At 38.7% G+C, this 21,236-nt stretch overlaps 1 long non-coding RNA gene across 1 annotated transcript in view; it reads left to right on the top strand.

Moving 5' to 3' along the window:
* Positions 1 to 21,236, top strand: part of LOC111269047 (uncharacterized) — a 43,585-nt gene that overhangs the window by 1,121 nt on the left and 21,228 nt on the right. The window lies entirely within an intron of this gene.

Raw genomic sequence — 21,236 nt, 5'->3', positions numbered from 1 at the left:
ACTATATATTATATATATATAGCTATTAATATATATGTTAGAAACTAGAAAATAACCTCTGTATCATATCCAAATAGCAGTGCTAAGAATTAGAACAATACTTGTATTTTGGCAGGCATTTTTTGTCAGTAGTACAAGTAGATTATCAGAAGTTTTGACAAATGTTCAACTTTTGCTGATAAAATAGTGTTAGGACCATTGGTAAGGTCGAACTGATGGTCGTCTTGGTTTATCAAAATATTCGGAAACCAATTCTCTGAGCTCTTCAAGTTACGAGAACTATTCTCTGGCGAACAAATTTTGCGTCGATTTAACCTAGAGATAGTTTGAAGGCTAATTCTGGCAAATAATATGCGTGAGAGGCCTAACTGAACAGCAATTTTTTCTATTTTCGATGTTACATACAAGGAAGACTGATGTCATGCAGCACAAGTACTTCGCGACTTACTTAATCAGTGTAAGGTCTTTTGATGTCAATGAGACGTAGTATCGTGTCTGTTCATTCAGTTTATAAGAAACTCACTTACCTGCCTTCTGTATCTTTTGCACAGCCCGCCAATTATTCGAAATTATTTTTCTCAGTCAGTCTGCATTCGTCTGCAGGTAAGTTCCTGCTGAGAGTGGACTAAATCTGATTATAACACGACGTGAATAGTAAAGAGTTCAATCGTTTGAGAACAAGGGGCAAATAGCTGGTCGAATCTCAGAGTGATCGAAAACTTTCTCGATTAAAGTTCAGGATGAAAATCTCCTAATACATTCGATACTTACTGCACTTTTCTTTGCACATGTTCGTAAACTATGCTTCTGAAGTAACAGGCGGAAAGCGTAGGTGCTAACCTTTAATTATTCGAGTTAATAATAGCTCAGAAACGTTTGATTTTTACTTGAGTTTGTAGTAGAAACAGTACGGTACTGTGGCTGTCCTAAAGCACTCGGCGACTGGTGGGAACCTCTTATTAGATAGCTTGTAAGCATCTCGAAAGATAGTTCTTCATCGCAGCACTCGATAATTTATGAAACAAAGATCAGCCAAACTGCAGATTCTAGCAATGAATGCGCTTTCATTTAGTGGGACTCGAATATTATCGGTATTGACTATATAATTAAGTGAGAACGTACAGGGATAAACTTGGTCAAGGGTGCGAAGGAAAGGTAAAAACGCTAAAAAAGATTTGGAAACCTTATAATCTACCCTCTTTATGACCAACTTTATAGTTGTCTCGGGTAATCTCAAAAGTTATCTTCGTAACATTTGTTTCTAGATTCAGGCAAATCTAACACCCGAATATAAGATACATCTAATATGGCCGGCATTACAACGCTCTACCGCATTGCAGAGCACATTCCTAGTGGACACCGACAAACAACACGGTGTTGAATATGTATATAGTGAAGGAAAACTAGCTAAGAAGTGATATTACTCTGTTGTTTCACTTGTTGTGTGCATTGAATATTATTAGAATGAGTCGATCACCGCGATGTGCCAAAAGAATTTAAAGCCTAACCGAACCTAACCTTCCCTGAAAGCAAGACCGACGATGGGCAAACACTGATGGTATTGGGGTTCAAAATGCAAAGCGCAAAAATAGGAAAACTCAAATCCAAATGGTACTCTCGTTGAGTATTAGGTAATTTTTTTATGATGCTCGAACGCGTACGTCATGATGCTTAGCGTTTGATCTTGACTAAACCGAATGGTAAAAATTCGACAACCACCTACTTGGTAAGCTTAAGGGATGTGTCTTCATTGGCTGACGACTCCTTTGGCATAGTGCATAACCGCAGTCATATCATTGAATACAGAACAACTATATACTGTTTGAATTTTCTTGAAGTGCCTTTCATAGCGAAACCTTTGCCTATGATAGGGGATGCCGGTTGAAATCCCACCAACGGCATATATTTCAGGACAGGTAAAATTAATTAAGAAATATATTTAATGAGTTTCATAGTCTTATTTCGATTTATACTCGATCCTGATACATACGTGTACATTTCGTCAGCCTACAACTGGCGAAAAGCAATACTTATTAATACTTTTCTGTATCACAGTCTAATCTCCAGTTTACATTCTATTATTGGTCTGCGTTGTCCGAACGCATATTGTATGAAATGATTATTTCGTATTGATCAAAAATTTTAGAGCAAACTGGGCATAATCGTACTTTCAAATATTATATATAACCTGTATGTTTATGTATGAATAACTGTGTAAAATACACGTTTCCTTTTATAAAAAGAAAAAAAAACATGACAAACGTCTTAGACGATCTGCACAGTTATAAGGGGAACGTCCGCGTAAAGACCCAGAGTTAAACTCTTCGTTATATAAAGAGGTATTTGTTTATTTGCACTTTAATCAGATTGACCGGGCTGATGATAAGTGTACCATAACAGTAATAATAATCAAAACGATCGTGGAGCAAACTAAAAGTGCGCAAAAACTTTTTGAAAACAAAGTGCGCAGTAACGCTATACGTCCTCTTAGCCCGCGGGGTAGACGTGCAATTGGGTTTGTAAGTTAAGTTAGCTGCATTATGTGTCGCTTTTTCATACGACTCGTTGTAAAGTAATGCTCTGTCTTTCAATTATTTTTCTAACAATTCTAATAACAGATGAGAGGTTTTAATTGTAACAGACAAGCACTTCGGACTTGCGTAATGTATAAGTTTGCATTGGTATGGCAGAAAGTGTAATACTTTTATTGTATAGTCAAAGCAAACAGTAGTGCTAAACACATACTCACAGAATTTAGGAATTGCTTAAACCTGATTCGCGGAGAGAAGTAGCTCAAGTTAACAGAATTATTGCGAAAATTTCGCGACTGAACATCGTTGCGCCTAGGTCGTCAGTAGATAGCGATAAAATTACCATCGGATGACATCTATTTGTGATGTACCGATTTTCAACTAATTCATGATACCAATTTATTGATTAAAGTAATAGTCATTATAACGGTTTAGATTAGAGTAATACTTGTTATATATAATCTTGCTGTTATTACTTATACATAAGTATATATGTATCAGTCATATATGTATATATGATCGCAATTGTTCCAAACAAATCTAGAAAATTAGCTTTCAACCACAGAAATGTTTCGACTGGTGAGAAATGACGATATTCAGATTCCTTAACCTATGACCAGCTCTTATATTAGCCATTTTCTCTGTCCTACTTCGTCGAGAGCCTAATGCGCGGAGCATTAGATTATACCTAGGTGCTGTAAACCTTTTTCCAAGACACTCCGATAATGTCGTGAGAGATGCACAATGCATACTGTACAGTGTATCCACTTCAACATCGCTTTTCAATGAAGCGTCTTTATGAAGAAAAGAAGGAGAAGCTCGATGAACTTAATTCTTCAACTGAACTTCATAATAACATTCATTGTTAACAACGCATCGTATCTCGTTTGGATCGGGGATTTGATTATATATAGCAAGTGTATGTGAATCAAGTTGACATATCGAAAGTAGACATCTAAATAACGCATTACGCTTCAGTAAGTAGATAAAGAAGTAGGAGAAGATTTATTTAGTTCTAAAAAACTGTTTTTCTATGACCTGCAGAAAAACAAATTTGTAAATTTATATTTATTTATATAGCACATAAGCAGGCTCACCTGTTCACATTTGTTTTCCATGCTGCACTTTTCTGTATAATTGTTTAATTTAAACGATGGCCACAATATTAAAAGTGGATTAATTATTATAGATTTCTGCAATCTTTCTCAAGGGTCGTCGCTAATAAGTAAGCTTCATAACTCTTCAGTGAACGAGTGTTGAAAGAATAAGGTTCGAAGGGGTGAAGAGGATTCAAATGGCTATCGCTTGCAACCTAGACATTTCACTTTGAAACATCTCGTCCCCAAGAGTGAATTTTTAAAAAACCGCCGGTTGTACTTGATGCATTTTTACTTTTGTTGATTTCTTATATTAGTTTCTTTTTGCTGATTGGCTGTAGCTGCAAAAACCAGATCCTTGTAGTAAGAGATAGTCGTGATAACTGTCGTATGGCCCGAACTTATTCGTAAATTTAAGTGTTTGGCACTAGTGCTTAGTCTTTAAGACATTATTAGCATTTGGGTCACATATATCAATAGAATGAAACCTGCTTGTTTTGGTTGGAAATTATTTAATATATGCGTACGGTGCAAGGCTAAAATTGGGATTTTCCAGTGCGTAGTAAAAGCATATATTTCAACAGAATTTTTTCCGTGTGCTAAAGGTGTCATTCCTTACAGGCATATTCATTAAATATAATCACTATTCACCGCGATTACAGCTTCAATTCAGGGCCTAAGCAACTAACTATATATTTTCAAGGTATTCCGTTCCTAATTTGCAAATCATTTTCATTGTAACTGCGAAAGAGCCGATCAAATATGATATATACGAAAAATGCTAGGGGAGTTAAATTTTCGGTTGAAAACAAGCTAAAAGCCAAAAATTTAAGGATTTATATGGATAAAAAAATCCAGCGGCTGTAAAAAGTCTTCAGAAACTCGGGGACTAATCGTTGGCGCTTACATGGATGATGCTATTGGATATTGATATTCCCCTTCCTAGACCGGTTATTAATGTGTACATAAAAAAAATCTAGGTATATTCAAATTGGTTTTTTTGAGCCGTTTTCGTAAAACTTTGAACCCTTTAAATCTAGAATCTCTTAGAAACTGCTGTTGCATTTTTCAGAAGCCGCATGGCAATAGCAATAAAAACTGAAGTTTTTGGTTCTGGTTGAACATGATAAGTTGCCACATTACCTTTTATAAATTCAAAATTTTTTATGATCTTGAACTGTTCAACATAAAGCTCATTAGCGACGTTTTGCCGGTCAGATGGATGCTGCTTTTCCATCAGATCCTGATCTCTTGCGTTTGGGCGCGCCCCTCACATTTGCGTTTGAAAATGAAATATCCCGTTTACGCAGTATTATAAAATGGGGCAGTTATTTATGCACGATCCATACCAATCTAGGCAGAACATGGACGACTTCAAGCAATTCCTTCCGATGGTATTGACGGGGCGTTCAGATTGCGCCCTTCACGGGCAACCAAAGCGTGCTGTTCCAGAGTAAAGGCCGCAGTATTAACATCACTGTACTATCTGCAGACCACATGATTAGCGGACCAATGTGATGTATGAGCAAAGATGAGGGAAGAAATTATTGTATATGGCGTTGACTTCAATCACACTAGCGAACGCTGTCCCAACCGGTGCGCGTTTGAGTCGATTCAAACGCCATCGCTATAAATTAATTACAAATGCTTTTAGGCTTTTGGCTTGCTTGTAGGCGAACTCGCGATGAAGAGCTTCAACCGATAATGAAAGAAACTGTCCGTTTTAGCAGTAACGAACTCATATGGTCGAAGGGTCTTCATACGAACGAAGGGTCTTGGAACTGGCGTATATACGCAAATACATGTAGAAAAACCAGGATATAGGGCCGATGGTGCATCCGTTAGTGATAACGAGCCATGGCACGTGCTTTGTTATTGATTTTGCTGATTTTTAGGTGGAATATACCAGCGATAAATAGGTGCGGTCATTTGAATGTGGACATAATAACAAAATTTAAACACCTCATACCGTGTTACAGCTAAAGGCAAATCCAAGCACTATTTAAGTCTAAAGTCGTACTCGCTTCAATGTCGGATTTAAGGACTGGCTGCGATTGAGATTTACGTACTATGTGTTTGATAACTTAAAAAATGCAGCCATTTTGATGTAACGAAGTTCGCCTGGTACATGCGCTCTGATTGACGAAAAGCCAAAAGTTATTTATCTTTGTCAAAGCAAAAAGTTCCGCTTGTAGGCGAAGAGTTGGAGGAACATCTTCGACTCAGATTTTGTAAGAGAGAAAAGGAGCTTAATGCTAGACGCTTTACTACCTATTTCAAAAAGTGGAATCGGATAGCAAGTAGCCATCTTATCTCGGAAGGCAGTTTTGATAGACAAGGCACCGGAAAATTCGCTATTGAAGGAAATTAGGGATATAAAGGACATCCACAGTTTCAGCTAACAAAAATCCCCACAAAGTTCATTGCGACAAACTTTACTGTTCAGGTTCGCTGCAACGTAAAGTATCTCGTTTTCAAGGGTTGCAGTGATGGCAAATCGATGCGGCACTCAGTAAGGTGGAATCAACCTGTTATCGTTCGCGTAGGTAGTACTGACAACATGAAGATCTTTCCCTACGCGTGTGTGTGTGTTATCTGACGGACGTAGCGCGACCAAGCATTCGCCCCAAAGCTCATGAAGTTGTTGATTCCTCTATTAGACCCTGTATGTTTTGTTTTTTGTTTCTATTTATGTATATTTCTTTGCGCATGTCTACTTATTCCTTCTATCTATGTGTTCTTTAGTTGCTTACCATAAAACTGTTTAGATATATTTTAAATTGCTTAATTTTGAAGTACTTGTATTGCTTTGTATACGATGAATACTTGATTGAGCAACTAGTTTGTAAACTAGTTGCTCACAAAACTTATAAGATAGCTTTAGTCATGCAATGATAACATGTGGAGGCTAAAAGAATATATACTGATTATCGTAACTTTGTAAAGGAAGGGATACATGGTTAAACGCCAAAGTTGAGGAGGCCTGAAAAGGGCGCAACGTAGAAATAAAGCCGTCAAACAGCAATTGACGTTGTGACCTGTTGATGATCATGCACATGAACCCTAACACAAGACGCTCTTCATTAAGGATCCTAAGCTATCCAGTTTCGAGCAGGTTCCTAGATAAATTCTTAATAACAAAGATAATCCCCACAAAAAGCTTAGGGAGTGCGTAACAGATGCGGACGAATACTGTTGTTGTTCCTTCTTACATACATGCCTATAAGATCAACACTAAGTTCACTTAGAATGATTTAAATAAAAAATGGCATGTATTTTTGTCGTCTTGGTCGTAGCATGGTACATGAAACGCATGATCAAATAAAATGAAATTTTGTATCAATGGATGCAGGCCAAGAACGGCTCTCGGCCGAACTCTCCGGAGGAGTAGCCTGCTCTCACCATTGCAATGTCGCTACTTGAAGAGATGCGAAAGAAGTATCGACTTGCCAAAGCTTTATTACCTAGGACTATTAGAATACCTGAGCCATCCCTTATAAGCTCTATATCAAAAAAATTTACTTAATTACTCAAGACAAACTTTAAAACATGTAAGAAGCCTCATACTATGATATTTAAGATATCACGCATTATGAATAATATTTTTCAAGTGGTGTATATTATATGTACGACTATATTTTAGTAAGTTTATTTTATTTATTACAAATAATATTGAAATATATTCAGTAAGGATATACTGTTCAAAATTTCGCTCCAATATCTAGACCTTCAATTATTGACTACACATGCTCATCCCTTATCTGATGCCTTAAAACAAATATGTTACACAAACGCTTGCTCTTTTAAATTTACAAAGCGCGCGAATAATGCATTTGCTTTAACTATTCAAGCTACATATAATATTTTCATGGTAATATAATTACTATCATCGTGTTTCTATGCGCCTGATAGGCGTACTGTAGTATATAAGTCAGTTATTTAACTTAGCAATGTTGATGGCGCTGTCGTGGATTCTACGGATAATATACGTTTACATTTCCCTCGCGCATTACTCGAACTTTCAATGTTATCATTAGAACGTAAAGCTTCGTAAGCCTTGGAAGATAGATATGATATGTCTGCGCTGAGATGCAGTGGTATTACGGAAAGAAAACTTTCCTGCATAAAACCATGATATGGTGACCTGAATGGATGAACTGTAATACAACTCTGTATTCAGTAAGTGCTTTGTAAATAGTAAGTGCCGTAAGAAGTTTTTTCTTCCTTGAGCATGTTGAGTCAGTGAATACGCGCATTAGTTTGATTTATGGGCTTAATTTTAGCTCGAATGATGGTCATATGGATAGCAATAACAGCAATACCCTAAAGTACAATCCGAGTTACAATTCTCTAAGTGTGCTGCAAGTCGATTGAGATATATCAATCACAATATTCAGTGAGAAATGGCTTTTAATTCAAGTGATATTTTGCTTCGATTTTTTTTTACTATACATTTTCGCTTTTGCTTTTTTTTTTCCCTATTAATCTTTCCCAGGCGTCTCTTCAGAGAGCTTTGATGGAATATCTTGAAAAAGTAGAATTACATTGAGATCTTCTTCGTATAGTATACTCTCATAAGACTTTTTTAAATGTAAATGATATTTTTCTGAATTTGTAGCAAATTTAAGAATGGGAATACAAGTGACACCTCTTTTCTTCAGTTTTTCTATATAGAGCTACTTAGACTGACAGATGTCTTCACAGCCCGGTGATAGCTTAGTGGGTAACGGATTTACCTGCAAATTTTATGGACACGTAGTGCCATAGGTTCGGACCCGGGCGCAGACGTATTGTGCTGAAAACAGGCTGAAAAATCGAAAACTCGAAATATAGAGGTATGGGAAGGCAAGTATTATGTGGTATATGCGGGTCCGCAAGAAAGCCAGGTTCAGTGTAGAGCATTTTTTCATGGTCAAACTGTGGCCTGCATTGACAACGCCACGGTTCGATACAAGTATGCTTAGCACGACAGGTACAATAATCGTTATATAACATGTGACTGCAGATTGTTTTTATGCACTTATACGGTGCTGTATGAACAATCCAAGACCATTGTATTTCCAGAGGAATTATCGGCAAACAGCTGACTGAAAGCTCGGACTAATATACCATGTAACCATCTCTGGGGGGGGTTTTGAAATATTTTGTAGGTTTGGCATCCTCTGGCCATGAGCGTTCCTGGAAATTTAAATCGCTGCATTGTATTACATGTTCTATCGTATGAACAACTTCCTTTCTTAGTAATCAACGTTACAGATGCTTATACTATTCTGTAGTACGATAAAACATATCTGTTTTATATCTGCATGGACTTTTTGTGCGGCTTTAAATATTTAAAGTGGTATTTGAAAATAAAGGTTCGTTTAGCTACAAAGCGGGATAACTGCAAAAAGCAACGGGTCGACTTTAGTTAGGTGACAACATATTCAAATGGACGACGGAATAACTGACATGGTACTGGAAACCCACTACAGATTTATCAAAGTACAGTCAAGCCATAGCTAAAGTAAAATATGGTTAGTGAGATAACGTAGAAATGTAACGGACAAAGTGGTGGGTCAAATTAGTGAACTAAGGTTATAGGAACTCCAATAAGAAGACCGCAATTACCACTGCAATGGGCTGACAGAAATGGTGCAATTGAACAACAGCAATGATTTCGAGATTAGAGCTCTAGCATAAGTTAAGCAGGCCAGAACTAACCCAGATTAGATTGAAAAACTTAAAAAGATAGTATTCGAGGACCTCCGCCAGGCATAGTACTAATCAGGTGCTAGAGAGAGATAATGTATCCTACTACATTCTGGCACTGTAGATCACCGAACAGATAAATTTTGGTTGCCACTTGATTCTGATAAAACATATAATACTAATATGCGATAATAATAACAATAACTTCCTTTACCCACATACATCATCGAAAATATAGGCGTAGTAAAATGCTAGTATCAATAATTTTTCTCTAGAACTCGTTCATTAGTTACGGATGGGGACGAACAGATTAAACCTAATATGAATTTCTAGTTCTGACAAGATAGGCTATAAATATATTGTTTTTTTTCTTATGTGCTACCATCTGTGTGATAGTTTAACGGATGGCAATCTATTAACTTAATTAACCAATGAAGTGCACCTTTGTTTTGGCTTTAAGGAAGTAGGCTTAACAAATTTTTAAAAAAATATATTCTCAAGCCTAGTTTTGAGGATGGATTGCTTTGAGCCCTACCGTAAATATTTCATTGATTTTTGCCAAAAATTTTTTCGGCGACAGCGCCTGATCCTATTCAAATTTTTTTGCTATGCAGAACGAACTGCCTAAATATTAGCATATATGATGTGTAGAAGCTGTCGTGGTTAATTTCATCAATGCATTTGTGGGTATGGTCGACACGAAGTAATTTTCGTCATACGTCTTCTAGTGTGTATCATGAATTTGCTTGGTTTTTGATTAACGAGATTATTCGATGACGGTTTATTTTTAAATCCCTGTTATTTTTTGGGCAATGAAGGATTTGCAAAGCACTGTATATTCAACCGTAACTTTCGATGATTAAACATGCGTACGTAGTTATCACTAGTTAACAACTATTTTTGAGAACGCCTTACCTCGACGAAAAAATCATAGCCTTGCTTTTAGTTCCAATATTAAGTTGAAAATAATCTTTACTTCTTACGTTCTTAGACAGCCACGGAGATTGCAGAATGTCCTAATTATTCTGTACACATCCGTAAAGTCACCATATGTTTATATAATATTTAATTTATTTTTTATTATATATTTATTATTATTGCGTGTAAATAATAAGATAGGTTTTCGTAAAAATGCAATTTATAGAAGAAGGGCTGTGCGTTTATATTTTGGAGTGCCAAATTTTGACTTGGTCTAAATTTCTAAAAATTAAATTGCAAACTGTCCTAATCGCTTAAATATTAATAGCTTAAGTTGCTATCGTTACATGAGAAAAAACCTTGTTATTAACGAGTTTTTTTACATTACGTATTATTAACGTAAAGTTCTTTAAAATTGCCGTGCAATTCATCAGGTTAGTCAGGTCCCTTATCTCTGGCAATTTACTAAATAGTATATATAACATTCTATTCAACAAAAGGTTGACGAAATTTAGCTTAGGCAAATAAATATAAAAGTAAATATTATTAAAGGGGCACATTATTTAACCAGAGATACCTATGACTAAAGCGCGGATGTTATGATAACATTTCGTTGGCAAGGCAACGTTGAAAAGCTCAACGTCACAGTCTCTCGGGTTGTTCCGTGCTTGCCGTAATATTAACCAAGAATGCGCAAACAGAAATACCTCAAGTTAGAAAGTACGTTTCGAATTATCCAGTTTCACTATGGAGTCCCACGGTGCAAATATCGGCGTTCCTGGATCAATCTTTTAGCCTCCACCCTGCGTACTAAGTGATGCTGCATCGCAGGGCTATGGGCAGGCTGATCCGACAGCAGAGTTAGCTGGCACTTGGATGTACCGAGTGCGCGCTCTGTTTATAACCGACTAGACAGTGTAACTCTACATAAAGTTTAAATACACGCTCATTTGTAACCAAAGCAACAAACAATGTGGGGATTTTGTCTAGCCGTACATTAGCGCGTAAAAAAGAAATGACTTACCAGAAAAAAAGAAAAGTGTATGGTAACAATACAAACAACAGGCACAGAAGTCTGGCCTGCGCCTTTTAACAAGTTACCGATGGATGCAGTGTCCACCTAGAGAAATAGAATATGCAAAACCTGATAGTTTTATCAGGCCCAAACTGAGACAGCTTCTGCTTAAGAAGATAATTCTGTTTGCGTAACGCAGGTGAACATCGACAATGCGGTGACTAAAGCCAAGAGGTTTGTGGGTGCAGCTAATGGCCCAATAGCAGGGCTCATGCACGACTGCATAAAGACTAGTCTGCTTACAACGGAAGTCTGAAGTTTATGTTTTAGCTGTTCCCACACTCAGCCAAGACGGCAAAACAGTTAACGATATATTCGCATTTAAAGTTGCTCAAAAAAACATCAGCTTTCCCTGTCTTTTCCCTATAAAACGGCCAATACAATTATCGATGTGAAAGGCTTGACACGATAGGCTCCAATATCGCGGGGAAGGTCAAACCTATCTTAGGTCTACAAAGACGTCAAAGAGCGAAGGGTCCAGGAAGGCCGCACAACGGCACTTGCAGGTTAAGGATTCGCGACACAAAGTTTCTGACTTCGAAGCTAGTTTTTTTAAAGCTAGACGGTGGAACAATCAGGTTAACATTGTAAAATCGTACAGCAGTGACACTGTATGGGGACAAAGAATTTTCGACGGAAGATGATACCTGACAACTTATCAATGATCGCGGAAGGTGGTCCTCTCTAGGAGTACCGTCAACAATTTTATGAATTGCAGGCATGCAGACCGTTCTAGCATTTGGCGTTGCATCGCTATTGCAATTGCGTTCACGATCGATTTCAGAATACTGGATGCGGCTACACGCCAACTCGGCTTTGTGAAATGCATAGTAGAATTGCAAATGTGCTACAACACTAATGGAGACAGACATCCTAGTGTCAACGGAAACCATAGCGACAGTCCTACTTAGCTCGTAAAAATAATGTTTGTGAATACCTCAGTGGAGATGTCTTCGCATTCCTTAGTTATAAAGTTCGCGATCTCACATCGTGCATAGCGGCAGATGCGTAATCCACGCACCTGCATTATAACAGCGTGCGTTCGCCCTGCAAAGTGGATGTTGACACACCTTTTCATATGGGGTCTCTAGGCGGGGTCCCTTGGCCTTACTTCTGATCGTTGCTGGTGACCTTGGCATGATTGAATCGAGTCACCAGATCTGCAATACAGTTGTGTACCACGCCCGTTGAAACAGCCAACCTCGGTTGGGTGTCAACGTTAGAGGGACTCGCGATAAGCTCTGTCATCGATTCCCCTACGCCTAACGTAACTCATGATAAAATTAGTTTTGTGATGAGAAGTTCTTCTGAAGAAAATATCTGTAAAGGCAGACGTTCCCGTCGCGATCTACAAAAAGCGCTTACCAGGATAACCAGAAGCTCAGCCTACCTAAACGCTGCGCTGTCAGTATTAACATCGCTAGGACAGAAGCCTGCACGAAGTGTTTTATTGACATGTCTTAGTCACGCGCAAGTCCGAAGGCACCCAGGAAGCACAGACCATATATCGATTATTTCTGTCATCTAGCTCAAAGAGATTAAATCACCTGCAGATTTATACAGAGCTGCGGCATACCTTTTTTTGACCACAGCCTTCGAAACATATGCCTTAGAATAGATATTATACAATAAAAAGAGTACCTTATTCTTCAAAACTCACGTCCTCAAGGAGAACCTGACAAAACGGCTCTTGTATAATGCGATAACAGAGTCCCACTCCTGTCTTCAGTTTTTTGAAAAAGGTCTCTGAAAATGAAGGCCTGATAGATCTCGTTTAAGCGATTTGTTACTGGAGTCTACGTAGATTCGATGTTCACCAAGTTCAAGCCAGTCTGTAACGGTAGGAGTAACAAAGCTGAGACTAGCCGTCAATCTGACGAAAACAGGGACCGATAACACCGAGGAAGGAAATTAGCAGGTACGGCGATAGCTGACGGCATACTGTTTACCGGTTCGCGTTTTGCGTGGGCTAACGCGTTTCCGTAGCTCGACCTGATGGCCTATTTCAATGCTCACAGTTCCATCTCGTCTGGTGTTTTTGTCAGGGACCTTGTCGCCTCATTCAAAGCGGTGTTAACTGACTGCGAATTCATAAATCTTAAAGCTGTAAATCGTTTTACTAAACCATTACGAAGAAGTAATGATCACCCCGACCAGTTTAGCCAGTTTTGCTAGGTTAAACGAATGCAAGTTTGAAAAAACTTGCAAATTAGGCAATTCAATTGTTTAAAATCAAAGAACACATAAACGTTCGTGTGCTCGTTTGCTTTAACTGATTCCTGCAGGGCAGTACTCCACGAGACAAATACATGACCCACCACGAACCACAGTCTATTATTTAGCCTCCTTGACCGGGGTATAGGTCTTCTTTATTTATCTTTTTTATTATAATGCCTCGTGTGAAACGATGCGGCATCGAAATCCAACACTGGCAGCTTCGGTCCATTTGCCGCTGTCGTACAGATCATACACAAGGCACAAAAGGGCCATTAGACAAGACAAGTGAAATTACAAGTATCCTATATATTAAGGCCCGCCTAGTAAGGTTTGGCATAAACCGAAAGTATGCTTATCCGAGTTGAGCATCAGTCGGACAGCGTGTTAGTTTAGACTATGAAAATATTTCGCGGGGTGCCGAATGTCAGGTATATATTTCAGGATACAATTTTGCAGACGACTTTTAAATCAATCTAGAAAGGTATGAAACGAGCTAATTACTTTGTAGCAGTGCATCCATTAATCACAGCCTAAATATTTAATCTTATTAATAATTCAGATAATATGAATCGGTTCACACAGCTTTTCTAGGGATCAGACAATATGCGATCCGTTACATTACTGTCGAAGCAAATCGTTGGGAAATCCAGGTGATACATAGTGAAATTTGTGTTCTGCCTACCTCTGCGTGACAACATGCACTGCTAAAATAATCTGAATGGAGGTTATTAAACTAACATTCATAATTTAGAATTATATATTATATTTAGAATTTTATATATATTATAGAATTTAAGCGTTAATTAAAGCCTCAGCCTCTACAGGTAGCTTGATAATGTTTAAATCCATAAAAATTTGCTATAGAGGTTTAATACGTTCATTCGGCTTTATGCTTTTTTGGCGTAGGACTTGATAAGCAGTGTTGAAACCTGGTAACTAGTACTATTATGTCCGCTCAAACGTCACTGTTCAAGTTCTTTATTAAATATATGCGTACTTCAGGTATACCCCAAGGATTTCTTCTATTAAGTAACACAAATGATATCCATTTGCTTGTGCAGTAATAGTCTGCCGGTTGTAACAGCAAGATTTTTTCAGAATGGCTCTGGCACACTTCTGCTGGGACAGATAAGTTCGAAGCAGCCGTCCCCATCATACACATACTAACAAGAAATGTCAAAACGAAAAAAAAAAACAACCCCATTTAAATTATGCTTAGACCGAAAAAAGCGGTAAGAAACATAGCTTGTGCCATCTCTGACAATCAGGTTTGCCTCCTCTGTAGTGGCACAGGTTATGCTCACAATGACATATTCTTATCAGCGCTGTTTTGTCAACGATTCGTGCGTACACGGGTGCAATAAAAACACATCAAACAGAAGGAATAAGTTGAGTCGGGCCGAAGGACGACGAAACGACAAACCGCGTTTGTGGTAGAGAGCACTGCGCATGTCGTCCCTGTTGCCCCTCTTGCCAATAAAAGACGAGAAAAATTCGGCCAAATCAAACGACGGGATGTGTAAAGAAGGGCGCACAGCCGAATCGTTTTAGGCTCCGGTTCGCCTCGTCGCCGGTTCATACAGACTAGAGCGCTACTTTTCCCGTGTGTGGCCGGGAACTAAAGATGTGCAACGCACGATGAAAGGGCAAACGGACACTATAGATACGACAACGGTCAATAGTTTTCTCGCGTTTTTGTTCATGGATAGCATTGAGCAAACGTCACTAACGTTGAATGTGAATGTGCTTGGTATTGCCTAAATCGACACGAGTTGTTCGCGATGTCGGTACGACACAGCGTTTGTCGATTCCGCCTACCACACTGGCCTCAACGACCATTGTACCGATACGTGCAACTGGCCCTAACGCCAAAAGTACGATCACTCATTGTGGAAAACAATACAAGCAGTGCTAATAGGCAAGTAGCTATGTTTTTAAGAAATTAAAATGTATATATGTACATATATGTACGAATACTAAATAATTTCGTGCAGCGACAGAGTAGTCAGACCTTTGTGTTTCTCTCTTACAAGATTTTATGTTTAAGAGTTAACCTATGCTTGTATAATTTACATGGTCCGAGGGCTACGTTTGAAATGGAGATTTTTTCGGTTGGATATTTTTAAGTACTCGGTATGTGCTGACCTCGAATTTTACTATACATAAATACTGCAAAATCTGGGGTGAACAAATTAAGAATTTTTGTTAGTATTCCTTTAAGCAGAATCAAACCCAACATCTAGGGCTGAGAATCATTAAAACATAAAATAGGGTTGACCCTGGTGATGTCTGGTTTCACATAAATAGTATAACAGAAATTTCCTTAAAAATAATGAGATTCTACCTGATCTGCTTTCTTATTAACCTTTTTTCGCTTTCGAGTTCTTTCCTGTAATATATTTAGCCACAGTCCTAAATAGCTAACTATAACTAGATTAAAGGAGAACCCGTGCCCTCGCGGTTTTAATCTGAATAAGATCGAACGTTCATATCGGTCACAGTTTGTGTTTGGATGAGCCTATAAGGATAACTAGAAAAACCCGATAGGTAAGAATGCCTTTTCAGTACTTTACAATTAGTTCTCAGCAAGAAAGTATTACTCACATAGTAATTAACTTCCTCTCTTTATCATCTTCTTTAATTGGATTCATTGATATTGTGTAACAAACAGTTATTTAATCTGGTGTAACGATGATTGTTATTTTTACACTGTGGGCTTTGATATTTCGCGTAGCTCTTCCTCTACGTAAGCCGGTAACGCTTTGCAGTTTTAGAGCACGCGCTTGGTTAATGGCTAAAGGCGATGAAAACACACTAAGGTCTTATGGACAGTTCTTGTGTTTCACTAAAAAAAAACCAGAATCGTAAATTCGCCTGCACGATTACGAAAAACCGCGCCTGTTGCGAAAATATCTCAAAATCTCGGTAGATCATAAGGACTGTCAGTGAGCAAACGTATATTTAGTAAGTGTACAAATACACAAAGCTACACCGCTAATATGTTATCAAATAAGGATCGAACATTACCTGCGCTAAGAGGCGGATTCATCGTGTGTTATCCTAAAAGAAAAAAGTTTTCTCAGATGACCGTCACCAGATTATAACCACAATAACTAGCACCTTCAGGTTCGACGTCTTTCAAAGCACGATTAGCCTTTGTTTACCGTACAAAAAAAAGCTTTAAGAACCTCCTTTCCGTTTTTATGTTTTCAGTAAGATTTTTGTAGGTGTATGCTTCTTTTTTCCATCCCTATTCATTGTACAACATGGGCATAGCGGGACTGACCTGTTCTAACCGCTAGTCACTATGGCCAAGGCGTGGATAACAATTCCACGAAGGCGAGAGTAAGAATCATTTGCTTTGCGGTTGCTGTCCACTTTCAAACCTTTGCGGCCTAGCGATCAGACGTTCGGAACGGTTAGTCGTTCAAGATACATACGTTTGAGTACGCCTCCTCGAAGGAGTGCCACGACCCGCGTTTAGTCCCTCCATCGAAATAGGCGTCCATTTATCATCAGGCATTTGCATCCTTCTTCGTTCTCTTCTACCTAGCAGTCGATTCGACAAATCGTATACGGTGCTATCTTGGAATATAACGGCTTTGAGTCGATCGACATTATTACGAAAGGAACCAGACAGGCAAATGATATAGGGCCACAAAACGCACCCACTAAATGCGTTTTCGATGCTGGAAATACGCATTGGCACACAGCGCCGTCTGATGGTCTTTTCCGACAAGTACTACAGTATTAATTATTGTTGATCATCGTCGCTTTCACCGCCTTAAAGGGGAGACTCATAGCAAAGAATTAGGAAAGGTTATTAGTCTGAAAGGAATAAATAATAATAATAACAATATAACCTAGTGGTATTCGTTTTACGGTGGCGGCTGGCAGTGTTGAATTGCTGCGTGTGCCCCAGCTGATATTAGAAGTAAAACAGCCGATTTTATTCCTCTGCAATAAATTTCCCCTTTATCTATCGGTTAACCTGAATTGAATTTATTAATACAGATACACATTTGGGCAAAATTACACAAATCGTGTCCATCAATACGATAGTGTTAGAGGTAAAACACTTCATACATTTCGAACACTTAAACTGACTGAAAAAAACTGCATTTTATCTTCTTATTAATTAATTAATAATTGTATTCTTTTTTTATTATTAATAAATAATTTATTATTAGTTTTTCGCTTAAGCTCACCTAGGGCGTTTATTGGAATCTATAATATAATATCTTTAAAGGGAACTAATAGTTTAGAGCTTAAATGCTCAAGTTAGCAAATGTCCTGCGTTTTAAAAAAATTATTTTTGACGCGTGCCCTGATATGGAGACCATCTTTCTCCAGTCAGATCGCTAACTACCAGTTATGCGTCAAACATATTTTAAGAATATCTTTCAAAAATTTTTCTGCCATGTTTGTTCTATCCGGGGTATGTTTGTTCTATCTATATGGGTTTAGTTCCAACACAGTGGCCTTTTAGAGCAGACGCGGTCGATGCCCCCTCTGTATGTGGTAGGGGCAGCATAGGTAGGAACAAGGCATTGGCCCATTGCATAGAGCACAAGAAATTTAGAAGGGGGACCGTACGAACAAGCACCCAATATTCTTTGCTTCCACAGTTCTCGGCCTCGTCATGATCTTCAGTCATCCTGCAGATGTTCAACAGTATCCCAGGCGTTTCCGTTGCTCATATACCCCAACCTTTAGTGGGTGGGTAATTTATCTGAAGGTTTTCTTCTCTATTAGCTGGATCTCGTGCTGTCCCCCAGGAAAAGTAGTGGTCGCAACAGTACTGGTAGAAGCATCCGTAGTCGCAGGAACGACAGCAGTCGAGGCCTCGCAGACTCCCTGCCACCTGTCGGTTTTCTTTTGGCCCATCGGACCGACGGAGAAAAATTCCCCTGGTGCTGTTGAAGCTCTGCTGAGAAGGAACTCAATAACCGAACACTGGCCTATGTCTTGTTGGTCTTCCTGGATTGCTCGCCTGTATGCAAGCAATAACAGCCAGTGCCGATCTATAGTATGCAAATGAAACTATCCAGGGGGTTAGAATGCGAATAACGCGAGCTAGTAATGGGTAGCCGCTGCTTGTCTATAGCCGTCCCGTTTACCTTCCCCGTCACCGTTACGTGTCGGCTTCATTTAACCCAAGTTCTGCTAACCTCTCCCTTCCGCGACCCGCTTTCGCTCACAAAGAATAGCACAACCTGGCATGCGAACCTTTCTTCCGATGCCCGAATGGCCTCGGCTGAGTGGCAACGGAAATAGTGGCAGCAGCACATCCAGTCGCACGCATTTTATGCTAGCCAACCAATAAGCGGTACTGGAGAGTGCATATGGATTGGCCGAGAAAAAGAGGGACATGCATTCTGCTACTTATCGACTGCACAGGATAATATTCCCACCAATGAGAAAGACGGCAGCGCGGTAACCTGGCCTCTGTCAACTATACAGCCCCCTAACCATACCCCTTCGCACGAGAACGGCAATTAATTACCAAGTAAAAACAGATAATTAATTAGCATCAAGAAAAACGCTGAAACGTATAGTGAGTTGCATACATGGATGCGAGACGTAAATTAAGAGGGGGTTGAGGGCCAGAAAGATATGAACGCAAGCTTTACGTTCGTTACATAAAGGCACTGACAAATGCCACCCTAGGGTGGTTCAATGACACATCAGTAGGTCTCTCCATCATATCCTTTATTATCGTTTATCTCGTCACTCTTCAAATCACCATTTTTCTTTCTGCCAGGTTTCGGCTAAAGGGGTTCGTTCGGCTGTTATGTCAGAATAAAAATAGCTAAGTGTAACCTTAACAATTGACAAAGCGGACAGATCAAATAGGGCAAAATATGTAAATAATACACTCGATGCAGAGTTCAGTACGCCACGTTTCTGATTAAGGTTGAGACCGGGCGAAGCTGCTTCGCCACACAAATGGTACAAAATTTGCGTGCAAATAGAAAATGATCACATACATGTGTAAATAATGCTGTGTGTCTATATTATGTATTACCTTGTTCTGAAGCTAGTTTTATTATTTCAGTATTTAGATTAACACAACATTTGAGCAAGGCGCGTCTTCATACTTCATGGCCGCTGAGTTATAAAACGATGCAGTTTAGATTGTTCTGTACGGCAAGCCTATTTTACTTGGTCTTTATAGAAGAGTAATTTAGCGAGAAAGTTGAAAACAGTCAAGAGCACTGAAAACTATCATAGCAAAACATTTAAGGACAAAGTTACCCACAAAACTTTAACTATGAGCAAAACATGGGTTGAAATATTATTGATACAGTGTGCAATTGAGGTTCGAAGGCCTGACGCTCAGGGAGTCTAAGGGGTTCGATTTCGATGATATGAAAAATATTAGGGCACAGTACCGCATTCACTGAAATACGCTCGAGAAGAAGAGTGTGAAAATGAACGTTTAGGACTCACATTCTAACCTTAACAAGAAATGAACCTGACGCATGATTCTGAGCTGATAAGCCAGCAACTTTGTACATCGAAGTGAAATTTGAATTGCATTAGATTTTCGATGGTAGCCAGAGTAGCGACTGTACAATAATAGACCTGAATTTTCGTTGCTGTTGGGACAGCAAGGCGGAACAGCTGGTCACAGTGACTTTTTTGCTTTTTATTTAGCCACAAACTCTATGGACTTGCTTCCATTGTAAGCAATTCGATCATGGGTCATTTTATTTGACCCATCTCTTAGGACGGATGACGACAATACTTTTTCCCAAAACACTAAGGCACTTTAAGTTAAAACCAAATGCTTGATTCTAGAAAATGACGACTGTTAGGTTTTCCAGAGGTTACCCGATACACAAAAAACTTGCTAGTTCTTTCGCCTATTGGTCTCACAGACTACAGCCACTTTACAGGACCGTTAACGAAACTCTTAGAACTGCGTAAAAAATGCACTATCGATTGTGAAGCCTGGTGTTGTACTTTTACTACTATGACATGAAAACCGCGCATGAGGCGCTTTTGAACTAGCAGCAACTCAGTCAAATATTAAGTTTTTCCTCAAATGGTACTTAATTTTGACCGTTGAATTTTGGCGGGTGCAATATTTCTGCTGGCACCCACGACTGGCTGTAAGATTATGTCATACTCTGCTTATGAATAAAATTGCGACTAAAACCGAGAACGGACACAATAATTTGATAATTGTCTCTGATGCATCTACAATTTAGGCATTTATCTGTATGCCATTTGAAGATACACGATTCTTTAGCAAAATGACTCATCGTAAAATGTGACAGTATGATTAAGGGTCAACAGTCAATGATTTTAACGAAAGTAGTATGTATAAAGTGTATATATTACATACATAATCTTATATCACTTAACTCTAGAAGCTCAACAGTACTACCCAAGGAAAATTGCGAAAGCATCTTGTCATCTTCAGGACAGCCATTTACAAGACTGGGCATCGAATTCTTTTCAAAGTAGTGTTTTTTAAAGTCGTTTCTAGGACTATGTCCAAACAAAAACAGATATTTCAACGAAATCCGCAAATAACTTCTTTCATAGTAACTTCTATATGCTAGCCGATCTTAGATAGAAAAGGAAGTTTGTACTATCGTTGTTATAATATATCATTGTTAGATAAGATATTAGCTGATCTTGGATTAGATTTCCGAAACGACGCACAGTTTTCTACCAGGGTGAAGCTGCTTTGTT

Source organism: Varroa jacobsoni, unplaced genomic scaffold (assembly GCF_002532875.2).
Source record: "Varroa jacobsoni isolate VJ856 unplaced genomic scaffold, vjacob_1.0 scaffold_1347, whole genome shotgun sequence".
NCBI lineage: Eukaryota > Metazoa > Arthropoda > Arachnida > Mesostigmata > Varroidae > Varroa > Varroa jacobsoni.
Note: the sequence above shows the minus strand (reverse complement) of the source record. Positions and strands in the feature narration are given on the sequence as shown.